General features: G+C 29.1%; 1 long non-coding RNA gene across 1 annotated transcript; it reads left to right on the plus strand.

Annotated features, from left to right (window-relative positions):
* The first annotated feature begins 1,696 nt into the window (after positions 1–1,696).
* LOC149530189 (uncharacterized) lies at positions 1,697–2,218 on the plus strand. The gene is made up of 2 exons (XR_016358472.1): positions 1,697–1,770; positions 1,987–2,218. It is a non-coding gene; the product is annotated as an uncharacterized LOC149530189 (long non-coding RNA).
* The last annotated feature ends 10,499 nt before the right edge of the window (positions 2,219–12,717 follow it).

Raw genomic sequence — 12,717 nt, forward strand, 5'->3', positions numbered from 1 at the left:
TCTAAGATAATTTGTTTTAAAATACATATGTATGTTGCATGATTGTTCATTTAGCACCATACATTTAATGTTCTGTATTTATATGTACATGTGTTTCAAATTAAATTTAACTTTTAATTATTTTAATTTAAATAGACTTGTATGTTTATATTTGTATATATATGCATGTGCAGATCTCTAGATATTTATCACTCAGATTGTAGCTTCACATTCATATTCTCATATTTATTTTCATATATACATTATGGCATCCGGTTCTGGGGATCGTGCTCCTGCATCCTCAGGGGATGCCAGTGTTCGTGGTGGGGGTCAGAGTGCTGAGTTTGGTACAACACGTAGATCAACCTCCACCCATGATAGACAGCAGTTATTTAGAGATATAGTGGCGAGATTATCTCGTGCTATGCAGGTTTTGGATAGCTCACTTTCCTCTTCTACCACCCTCCCTAATAGGGAGAAGGTCATAGTGATGCAAGAGGAGTTATTTCATATGATTCATACAGTTGAATCATACAACCCTTTTGATGATATGAGCATTGAGACATTTTATTCTTCTTTATCTCACAGTGTCACTGGCACTTTGAAGTACACATAGATTGATACTGAGGTTTCCACCGACATGGTGAAAACCATGTTTCCATCTTATGTAGATCGTCGCAGAGTCAAAGGCTACTCTGCGACAAAGTGTACTGATCCACTCATCGCACCATTGATGTATCCTCGTTGGTTGGCTACTCATCATAGATGGCCACAGAAGGATGAGTTCCCCCTATATTTCTGCAAACAATTGTTTGCAATAATTTCATTTACACTATGATGTTGACTATACAGATTATCTAGGGCATGTTGGGCAGGGTCAGGGGAGACTTTCTGATAGATTTAGACCCGCAGACACTCCTGCGCCCGTTAACAAATGGGCAATGGTGGGTCCAAACCTTTTGGTTATGCCGAGAGGTCCACAGATGGCTACTGCAAGTGAGAGTGTTCCTGATGACACAATTAGGACACAGATTTTTTCGAGCATCGCCACCGTCGCCACATAGTTACAGGAGATTTCTTCTGATCGATGTAGTCGATATATGCTATGGTCTCGAGGTACCGCTCCCACAGCTGCATCATCTAGCACACCTGTTGATGATGATTATGGAGTTGCAGACATACCTTCTCTTGTAGACATTTTTGCAGTCTTAGAGGTGGATGCATTGCATCAGTTGGCATCATATTTAGCATCTAATATTTTAGATGCATATTGAGCATTATCTACACTCTCAAGGATTCCACTTCGTGACATGAGCTCTCAGATTAGACATATTTTGTCACGTATAGCAGTCCCAGAGGATTCACAAAGGCAGGAGGACATTCCTGCACCTTCTATTACTCCTACTGCTACACAAGCCTAGGCTACAGCACCAGCCCCAGCTACTTAGGACCCTACAGCACCCCCCCCTACTCAGGATCTCAGTGGCACCATATAGCCTGGTCTATTTACTTCCATGCTTTTGGATCAGGGCCGCACTATTGACTTGGATGCTGACACTATTTTTTCATTACATGATTCAGATATCAGTCAGATCGGCAGAGCATTACATAATGCTACGGTAAATATCTCTATATGTTTAGATTTATTTTTATTATAGTAAATAATATGTCTATATGTTTAAATTAATGTATATGTGTGTGTTTGTGTATGTGTTATAGGGTTTGAGTGATAGTATGTTACGTTTTGCTAATCTGCAGACACCGACAGATCCTACACGTCGTGAGTCCCAGGTATGTTACAATATATATATATATATATATATATATATATATATATATATATATATATATATATATATATATATATATATATATATATATATATATATATATATATATATATATATATATATATATATATATATATATGATTTATATACATGTAGATCTTGATATAATTTGTCTGTACACATAATTAAATGGCTCACTTGTTATCATTTGACACAGGGTTCAGATGCAGCTGATAGACCCTTTTGGGGACAAGGCCCAGGATCAGGAGGGGGGATGTAGCTGATTAGATCATATGTGGCCTTTTATTTTATTACACACATGTTATGTCTAGATACATATTTATATGGACAGTTTGATGTTTTATATGTTATTTCCATATGCATACATTTTATATCCAGACACTTTGATGTCTTATATGTTATTTTTAGATACATGATTTATATGGACACTTTGATGTTTTATATGTTATTTCTAGATACGTGTTTATATCATGGACACTAAATGATGTTTTATATGTTTTTTCGAGATACATGCTTATATGGAGATTTTGATGTTTTATATATGTTATTTCGAGATACATGCTTATATGGAGATTTTAATGTTTTATAAATGTTATTTCCAGACATTTGATCTACATGATCTATTTTTATACATTTAATATGGGTACATTATATTCTCCAGATATATGCACATGTATGTTATTGATCTTTTAATGTAGATGTCTATTTTATTGATCTTTTAATGTAGACGTCTATTTTATTGATCTTTTGATGTCTTCATCTTTTATGTAACTTATGTATGTTTTATGCACATGTTTCTATATGTTATTCATATTTTCAATATTCAAGTTTACATGTATATGTATAGTTATTCATCTTAATGCCTTAATCTAAGTGTAATTAACTATATAATTTTAATGGTCGATGTACATAATAATATAACATATATTTAATGACATGTCTTAATTAACTGTATAATTAACTATATTTAGTCTAATTATATTTAATGTAGATCATGTATTAACTATATTTAATGACATGCCTTAATTAACTATAATTAACTATATTAAATCTAATTATATTTAATGTCTTAATAATTAAGTCTATTTAATGACTTAATTAACTCTATTTAATGACATGCCTTAATTAACTATAACTAACTATATTTAATCCTATTAACTATATTTAATCTAATTATATTTAATGTCTTACTAATTAACTCTATTTAATGGAATGCCTTAATTAACTATAATTAACTATATTTAACCTAATTAAATATAACTAACTATATTTAATCTAATTAACTATATTTAATTTAATTATATTTAATGTCTTAATAATTAACTCTATTTAATGACTTAATTAACTCTATTTAATGACTTAATTAATAGTATTTAATGACATACATTCTTAATTAACTATAATTAACAGCATTTAATTAATAAAATACAATGTACATGTAATTATATGTAACATAGTTCATATAACATATACATGTAATCTTAACATAAAGATTATATACAAACATAAAGAATGTATCATATAAGAACATATAAAGATTATATGTACATACAAATACATACAAATACTAAAAAGGTTGTCTTAAGGGGAGGTCCTAAGAGACCTGGTCTTAAATGAGATATCCATGTCAAATTTAAATAAAAATAACAATACATGTCTAATTTTGCATATGCAAGATAAATGATCCAATGTCCAAAAATTTATATAAAACAAATATCCTATCAATATTAAATATGAAAGTATAAGAGCTATACAGGCATAACTCAACTAGAGCTCCACAATAAGTACATAGGTAAACTAGAGCTCCACAAACAATGTATTGTTAGGATCCTCTCTACTTTTTATTATCTCTAGAAGTTTTTCATGTTCTTCAATAGGCAATTTTCACTTTTGATTTCCACGACGTCCTTTTCTTTGTACTGCTTCAAATTGTAATTTGGTTGCTATAACATGGTTACTATAGTGTAAAACCTTTTCTCCAGGCTTGTATTCAATAAATTCAATACCACTACCAATTACCCTTGTTTGTTGATAATATGTTCCTTCAATAACAACTGATCCAATTGGATATGACTGTTCATCAGCATCTATAGTTCCTTCTAGCAACTCGTGTTTTGCTTTTGTGCATCTTAAAAGATAATAGTTCACATTTTCTGCATTATCTGGTAAGGCTTGAACTGCAAAAATATCTCCTGCATGTATATAAAAAGAGAAATATAAATTAATTTTAAAAAAAATATACATGTATATTAATTTATATATATGTATATATGCACACAAACCTGCCACAACTAAATCAGAAATGCACTCATAATCAGCTGAATATACAGGATCATGAATGTCAATGTCAATGTCAACATCTTCAAAAGGAGGCTTTCTAACTATCTTCTTCAAATCCCAACGTGAAACATATCCATTCTCAATATTTTCACATGCACTCACTACATTGTCCTTAATGCAGTCATCACAAAAACATGTTTTCTCTCTTACTTTAAGTACTAGAGGTTTATGGTTTCCTGTAGTCATCACTTGATGTAAACTTCTAATTCCAGGAATCGTTTGACAATTGTAAGGATTAGATCAATCTATATCTGTTACAAATACAAAAACTAATTGTCATATTTCAAAATAAATATTTAATTAAAAACTCAACTTGATTTGAAAAAGACATTAAAAATAAATATAACTTAGTTCACCTTTCACCTCCCAAAAGTAACGCTTATTGTATTCAGTATCTTGAGTAGCAAAATGAACTTTGCACCATTCAACAATTTGATTTGCGCTCTCTATCATATTCCCTGTATGTACATAAAATATGCATGTATATATAAAATTTAAAATATATGCTATTAGAGTATTAAACATGTACATTTAAAAAATGCATATATTTACCTGCAAGTTCATGTTGTCGAAGCGCATGTTTTATACATGCTCTTGCTCCATCATGCTCCCCTTTTTCGTGTCCACTTTCAAAGAAATTCCATAAAAATTTAACATTGGTTCTAGCATGTTGCATTGCTAACCAATTAAATGCTTTTGCAGATTTGAATTGTCCTGTGAACGTGAAACATGATAAGTATCTACAATTATCCAAGTACATATATTAAATAGAAATAGACATGTCCAAATAAATACAAGTTAAAATAAAGTTAAATAAATGTGTAACTATTTTGTGTATACTAACCTACACATCCATCAGACCAAATCCAGTGCTCTGAAACATTTATTCCACGATTTTTGAGATCTTCAGAGAACATTGCAAAACAATGAGCCACATAACTCCTGTCATAAACTTTATCATCACTAATATAGAAATGAACCTCTTTGATGATGATGCCTTCATTTTCATCCAATCTTTCTATCTGATCCACCTCAAATTGTGCATGTCTATAGGTCACTTGCACAAATATTGCAACTTGTTCAGAATGATAATGTTGGCTTTGGAGCTCTGTATGAGGTGCAAATGTATAATTCTCATAAAAATCTACAATTGAAAGTATACAACCAGGTGGAAAACAATTTTTGGAATTACGAAACTATTTAGCTTGCCATCGTGCACCATGACAATGTTGGATATGTGGATATATCAATGGACGAAACTTGGCCATGAACTCATCATAATGCAATTCACTCTCCTTCAATACAATTTTTCTGGATTCATCCCCTCTATTATTTTGGTATGTCTCATATTCATATCTCATCCATGAAACTGGTGTGGGTTCATTAATATTCTCAACTTGCATACTTTGAGAAAATTTGTGTAAATCTGCACAAACTTCACACTGATTTTTGATGCATTGCACTTTGAATTCATCTGAATCTTCTAATTTATCACATAATATGGACCTAACAAATTGTGTTGTACTGCTAGGGATGACCAAATTAGGATCAAGTATTGCCATAACTTTTTTAAATGATTGCAAGTGTAGACCAAATTCAACATGATTTCTACAACAACAAGTTTCTCGCATCTTATTTATGCGTACAAAGGAAGGACGTAAACTCTCAAACATTCTCTGACATATTTTGACATTTGAAAATTCTTGTTTGAATGCTTCAAAAAGTTCACTTTGAGTTATATCTATGAATTGTTTTGGATGTTCAATTTTGGCCCCTGTTTCTTGATCTTTAATTTGTATAGTATCACACCTGTTGGAAGAAACACAAGAATGTGTGGTCCAAAATTCAATAACTTGTCTTTTTACTTCTTCATAAATCCTGTCTTTTCGAGGAACTCTACAAATATTCACCTAGTTATTCTCAATGTTATCATCTAGCATATTTCTCCTCTTGATGTATCTCTGGATAGTTCTTCTAGATATATGTAGTACATCAAAAATTGCACGTACCTATTTTCTATGTGTCAATTTTCTACTAGATATAGTAGTCATCAATGCTCTATGTGCATTACTCAAATCACCTCCTCGAGTTGTGTTGTCAATTTTTTTATAAGCATTTTGCAAATTTTCAACTATTGTTTTATTAATATTATGAGCATGGTTTTTCCTGTTATCAACACCCAACAAGTCTAAGACAGGTCTCATATCTCTTCTCCTAAATAACTTGACAAATAATTGTGCCTGTCCAAATATACTTTTATCCTTGAAATATTCATCCCACATGTTCTAACAATGGTTTTTGATAGTGTTATCATTTATCATATCTTTAGATGGAATTTGGTTAAAAAGTAGTTCTTCATCCAAATCCATCAAATTTTTTATGCTTTCTAATTTGTCTCTATCAATAGAACTGCCAATTTCTTCCTCTTCATTACTTTCATTTTCTTCATGAATCTCATCATGTTTAGGAATTTCAGTAGGTTGGTTTTGAGCATATTTTGTATGGCCTTTCATTTTGTCATCTCTTTTTCTATCATATTTCCTTGATCTTTTCCTTTTACTACCCATTGAATAATTCAACCTATAGAAAAAAAAAAAAAATTAGATTTCACTAAATATCAGCTAATGGTTCAATATATAATACATAAAAATAAAAATAATTAGAAGAGAAAAAAAGCACCTTCAAAATATTCGATCCTTTGCAATATTGATTAAATCCGCAAAACAGTTGTTGAAAATTGCTTCAAAATTAATTGTTTTTTGCAAATCTTCTTCCAATTTTCGTTGTCCCTGTATATTTAATTATTTAAAAAAGATAAAACAATATTTTTTTATATCAAAAAGTCACACTAACCGCTAGCGGTTTCTCAAGCTGATTAGGGGTTTCGGCCGAAATTGTTCCGGCCGAAACAGTTTCGGCCATAATGGTCTATGTGGCAGCCAAACAAGCAAAAATCAGAACTTCTGTAAACATCTCAATTTGAAGGCCAATTTGACCTACTAAATTGAAGTATTTTTTAAAACTAAAAATATACTTTTGTAGTTCTCGGAGTCACGATTATGATTGTATAATTTTTTTAAAGTTTTGATTATGAATAATATGTTATAATTTAAAAATATTACAAGTAGGTATCTTAAGATTCAGGAAGATGTCTATTCAAAAATAAGAAAAAAATAGTAAATCATGTTAATTTTTTTTTTTTTTTTTTTTATGGTGCACTAGAGGAGAGAGTCTTCTTCAAGAATATGTAATTTTTTTTTAAAAATATGTAGATTTGATGGAAAAAGTTTGACAGGAGAAAAAAAATATCTATTTCTGATAACTTTGAATTTGACCAGTTATAACTTCAAAAATATTAGCCGAATTTCAATTTTTCTTTTCCGGTGCACCAGGTATACATGTTAACTCTAACATATTCCAAAATCAAACCAAAATATGAATATTTGCATATATTTGTTTGACGGGAAAAAAACTTTATATTTTTAGTATTTTTAAAAAATTAAAAAATATACTTTAAAAATTCAAAAATAAATAAAATTTTCACTCAATTTTTTAAAAAAAAATTATAGACATAAACTTCATCCAATTTTACACATTTCATTAATTTACATCATCTTCAAATTCTAAGCACAAATGCCACTTTTATTTCGTTAAAGTTGAAGACTTTAAATTATGATATCACTTCTCCTTTATAAAAGGTGACACAGGTTTGTGCTTTTACCCAAGAGAAATAATGACTAAATTTGGTAACATTGAAACACTTGAACAAGCTCAGTTGCTTTCACTTTTTCTTACACAAAAGAAGTTGCAAGAGGCACTAAAATTGTTAGGTGTAGACACAACATCTAAGAAGAGAAAATTTTATAACATGTAAACTGATGTAATTGAAAATGTTAAACAAAGTTTGAGAAATATAGGAAAGCAGTCTCGAACTAAAGATAAGTCCATGGAAAGAAAATTGATGTTGATGTCTGTTGTAAATAAGAATATGGCCCAAAATAGACAAATATCTTTAGTTTCATCTGAAATGGGTTTTAGTGAAATGGGTTTTAGTAGGAAAACAATGAGAAAATATGTTAAGAGAAGATTAATTCTAGATGACAATACTATGAAAGGAAATTGGGCAATCATGTGTAGAGCACCTCATTCTAATAGGATTGATGAGGGATTAAAAAATTTAGTCATATCATTTTGGATTGATAACACTCATCCTTCATCAAATATTAGAGATGTTATCATACATACGATTGTATCTAGTCAATATGAACATCATACAAAACATTGGTTGGACACAACACATTATGAGTTATATGTGTCATTTTGTAGTGAACATCCTAATGTAAAAATTGGGCAAATTTTGTTTGAAAAATTGAAGCCATACTTTGTGAGGTCAAACAAATTGTTTGAAACATGTTGTTGTTGTCATCATCTTGAGTTTGATCTCCACTATCAAGTATTTCAAAATTTTGTAGAAGAAACATATAGTTTTCATGTTGCTCCTCCTAGTAGGAGAAGTGAGTTTAAATCATCCATTCTCTGTGACAAAATAGATGATCCAGCTGGCAAAGGATAATGTGAAACATGTGGTGAATTGGCTCTATTTCCTTTGGAAATTGAAAATATTGATGTAATAAAAAAATTGAATTGCAAAAGTTACAAGTATGTGAAGAACAAAAAAAAGTTGGGGAAAGAGACAAAAAGGTTGGATATGTTGAAGAGGAGTTACTTATTGTAACATTTATGGATAGATTTAAGAATTTGATTCAACCTTATATTCATCACGCATTTTTTGCAAAGTGGAAAGCACAACAGTTTCAAACTTTGACAGATAATTTTTCGCTTGGAACAATTGTATTAGTTGTTAATTTTACAGAGAACTATTCCTTTGTTTATCAAAAAGATATTCAATTTGATTATTTATTTCTAAATAGGTCATTATTATGGTACATGTTTGTTAGAGACATGCACGATTAGATTTAGATGGTGTTTAGAGTACAATAGAAGCACGAGCCATTAAAAAAGAGTATCACTTTTATATAAGTGATGATAAAGAATATGACATTTACTATGTAGAACATTGCTTTAATATGTTCTTTCCTTATTTGAAAGAAAGAGACATAAATGTTGATAAACATTATGCTTGGTCTGATGGTTGTGCCACATAGTTCAAATCATCTAGACCATTTTATGCATTATGTAGATATCATCGCAATGAGAATATAAAACACATGTATGGAATTTCTTCAAGAGTGGGCATGGAAAAGATGAACATGATGGTACTAGAGCTTGCATCAAACATGCTTTGCAAAAGTATCAAATGAATTATTAGGGAGTTCATATAAATGATGCACATGATGTTGTCGAATGGTGTAAGTCACATTTTGCATCAAACGAGGTTAGGACATCATCAACAATGAGTCAACAGGTACCATATAAAGTGTTTCGGGAGATAACAGGTATGGATGTGTACATTTGTTTAAATTTTATGCAATTAAGTTTTAAATTTTCATTTTTAAGTTTTATCTTTCAATTCATTGAAGTTTAAATTTAATTTGTTCATATTTTCAGTGTGATGAACTTTTAGGTGTTAATAGAAAAAATATGCATGGTTGCAAGAGGATAGAAAAGACACGTTCCTTGCATTTAATCATGACTACAGATAGTCACAATTGGACATTGAAGATAAGAGAATACTCATGCTTTTGTGATAGTTGCACTGATGAAGACTATCAAGAATGCATCAATCAAACATGTGGATATACAAGTGCATGGATTTCGGTACCACTTGATGTTACCAAATTTGATAAAGATGATGAAAATTTTGATGATATTCCATTGATTTCTAATGATTATAATCATATCTCTGGATTGGTAAAAATGGGTAAGTATCATAAAAATTAATCTCAACTTGTTATTTAATTATCAATGAAATGTCTTATATATACTATACACATGCATGTATACTTGTTCTGCAGAGATGTCTTTGCAGTGATTGCCAAGCCTAGAAATCATGAAGGTGTTAGTTATTATTTATTGCAATGTACTGTAGAGAGGACAAAGTTATATGATCCTGAAGAAAGTGATGAAATGTTGTTCCCCATAGGTATTATACATACATGTATAGGTACATATATGAATTTATATATATCTAGGTAACTTTATATCTATCAAATTTTAAAATATTTAAATTTGTGGTGCAAGTTTTGTTGTGATACAGGGAACATATTTGAAGCAAGACAAAATAGTCCAACATGGAATACACTTTGTTGATTATCAATACAATATAATCACCTGGTCGTTGCTACCGGGCTTTGTCTACATCTAGTCAAATTTAAGCATGTATGTCGCCAGTGGAGACAAGACAGTGAAGATCATGATAAGATATTACATGTTATAAGTGTACATCATGGCTGAACTGACCTTTGAGGTGGTAGATAATTTAATTTAAATCAAATTTTAAGACCTTTAAATGTAGAAAATTAGAAGGGATGAATGTTATATTAATTTAATAATATTATCTTAATGGTTCTAGATATTACTTCTTAAGATTTATTTTATAATAATTTGAATAAAGTTTAAAGAATTGTTTTCCTTGATATGTCAAATTTCAAGACCTTTAAATGTAGACAATTAGAAGGGATGTATGTTATATTAATTTAATAATATTATCTTAACTAGATATTACTTCTTCTTAAGATTTATTTTATAATAATTTGAACTAATTTAAAGTTGTTTTCCTTGATATATCAAATTTTAGGACCTTTAAATGTATACATTTTAATAATATTAATTACCATGGATGAAATTTATTAAGGATATTATATTTTCTAAAAGTTTTTAAAATAGTGTATTGGCTTACCTACTAGCATATTTTTATCCACATAAAACAAATATGTATCTTTAGTCCTACTAATGAATAACTGGAATTTATAAATTGTCATTTTAATAATATTAATTACCATCCTAAACTAAAGATTATGTTATCATTAGTTTATTAAAAAACTATATATTAATGTTAGTTTATTGTAGGGTCATACTCTTAGTTTATTAGTTTATTAATGTGTTTTTAAATGTATACATTTTAATAATATTAATTATCATGGATGAATAATACTAACTTGATCTAAATAGGGAATACAAATTAGTTGGAACTTACACAATCGTTAGATAGATATGTATCAACGATAATTTAATATGTTAGAATTCTTTTATCAACTTCTTTTCAAACTATTTAATTTCATCTCATTATGTGGTTTTAATTGTAGGATCATACTCTTAGTTATCATTAGTTTATTAAAAAACTATATATTAATGTTAGTTTATTGTATGATCATACTCTTAGTTTATTAGTTTATTAATGTGTTTTTAAATGTATACATTTTAATAATATTAATTACCATGGATGAAGGTTATTAAGAATATTATATTTTGTAAAAGTTTTTTAAAATAATGTATTGGCTTACCTAGTTAGCATATTTTTATCCACATAAAACAAATATTATCTTTAGCCTTACTAATTGATTTAACAAATATGTATCTTTAGTCCTACTAATTGATTTAACAAATTTGTATCTTTAGTCCTACTAATTGATTTACCAAATATGTATCTTTAGTCCTACTAATTGATTATTTTATAATGATTACAAATAAATATAATATTTTAAATTTGTAATCTAAATCATTTGGGTTAATTTAGTAGTTTTAAGCACCTATATTAATTCAATTCAATCACCTTATATTATTATTATCTTTCAAAATTATAAATTAGGTTCATAGATCAATTTGGAACTTCTTCATACTTAACTATTGAAGTAGGTAAAGAGAAGTTAATTTGATTATTTTATAATGATCACAAACAAATCTAAAGTTTAAAATCTATAATCTAATTCATGAAGAATGTTCTACTAAAATACAAAAAAAAACACGTACATGTACATCTAAAGAATAAACATCTACATCTAGTATCTCTACTAAAATGCATACATATGCAACTGTAAGTCTCGAATAAACATGTATATAGTAAAATATTAAAAGTCATATACATGTCATCCAATTACTGAAGTACTAAATAGTCAAATAAATAGTGAAATGTACATGTCATCAAGGTATTGAAATACACATGTATGTAAGTCTCCAGAATATACAAAGTCTCCAATATATAAATGCATCAAAAAATATATAAATCTACTACTACTAAAAGAACCCCTCAAGACGCATATGAATAGAATGACCCTCTGATCAAGTCTCTTGTACAACCTGTGGCCGAGGTGCAACAATCGAGCCCTACAAATATATATACATTAGAACTATCTAAGCATATATATATATACGTGTGTACATGAATATGAGTGCATATAGTTTAAAACATAAATAACTTTACAAACTATTTAAAACTTGTTCCTGAGCACTATTGGGTGTCTTAATAGAATCATCTCTCTGACCTACATGTCCTAACCCAACAATAGATGTAATCATGTGCTCAGTGACTTATGCCTGCACAATTTATTATAACTTTGAAATATCTATCTGAACTAAATTTTTTAATTTCATATATTTAAATTTAAAAATATTATATATGTGTACCTGG

The sequence above is a fragment of the Cupressus sempervirens genome, chromosome 11 (genome assembly GCF_028749045.1).
Source record: "Cupressus sempervirens isolate cs-2001-9-10 chromosome 11, ASM2874904v1, whole genome shotgun sequence".
Classification (NCBI taxonomy): Eukaryota; Viridiplantae; Streptophyta; class Pinopsida; order Cupressales; family Cupressaceae; genus Cupressus; species Cupressus sempervirens.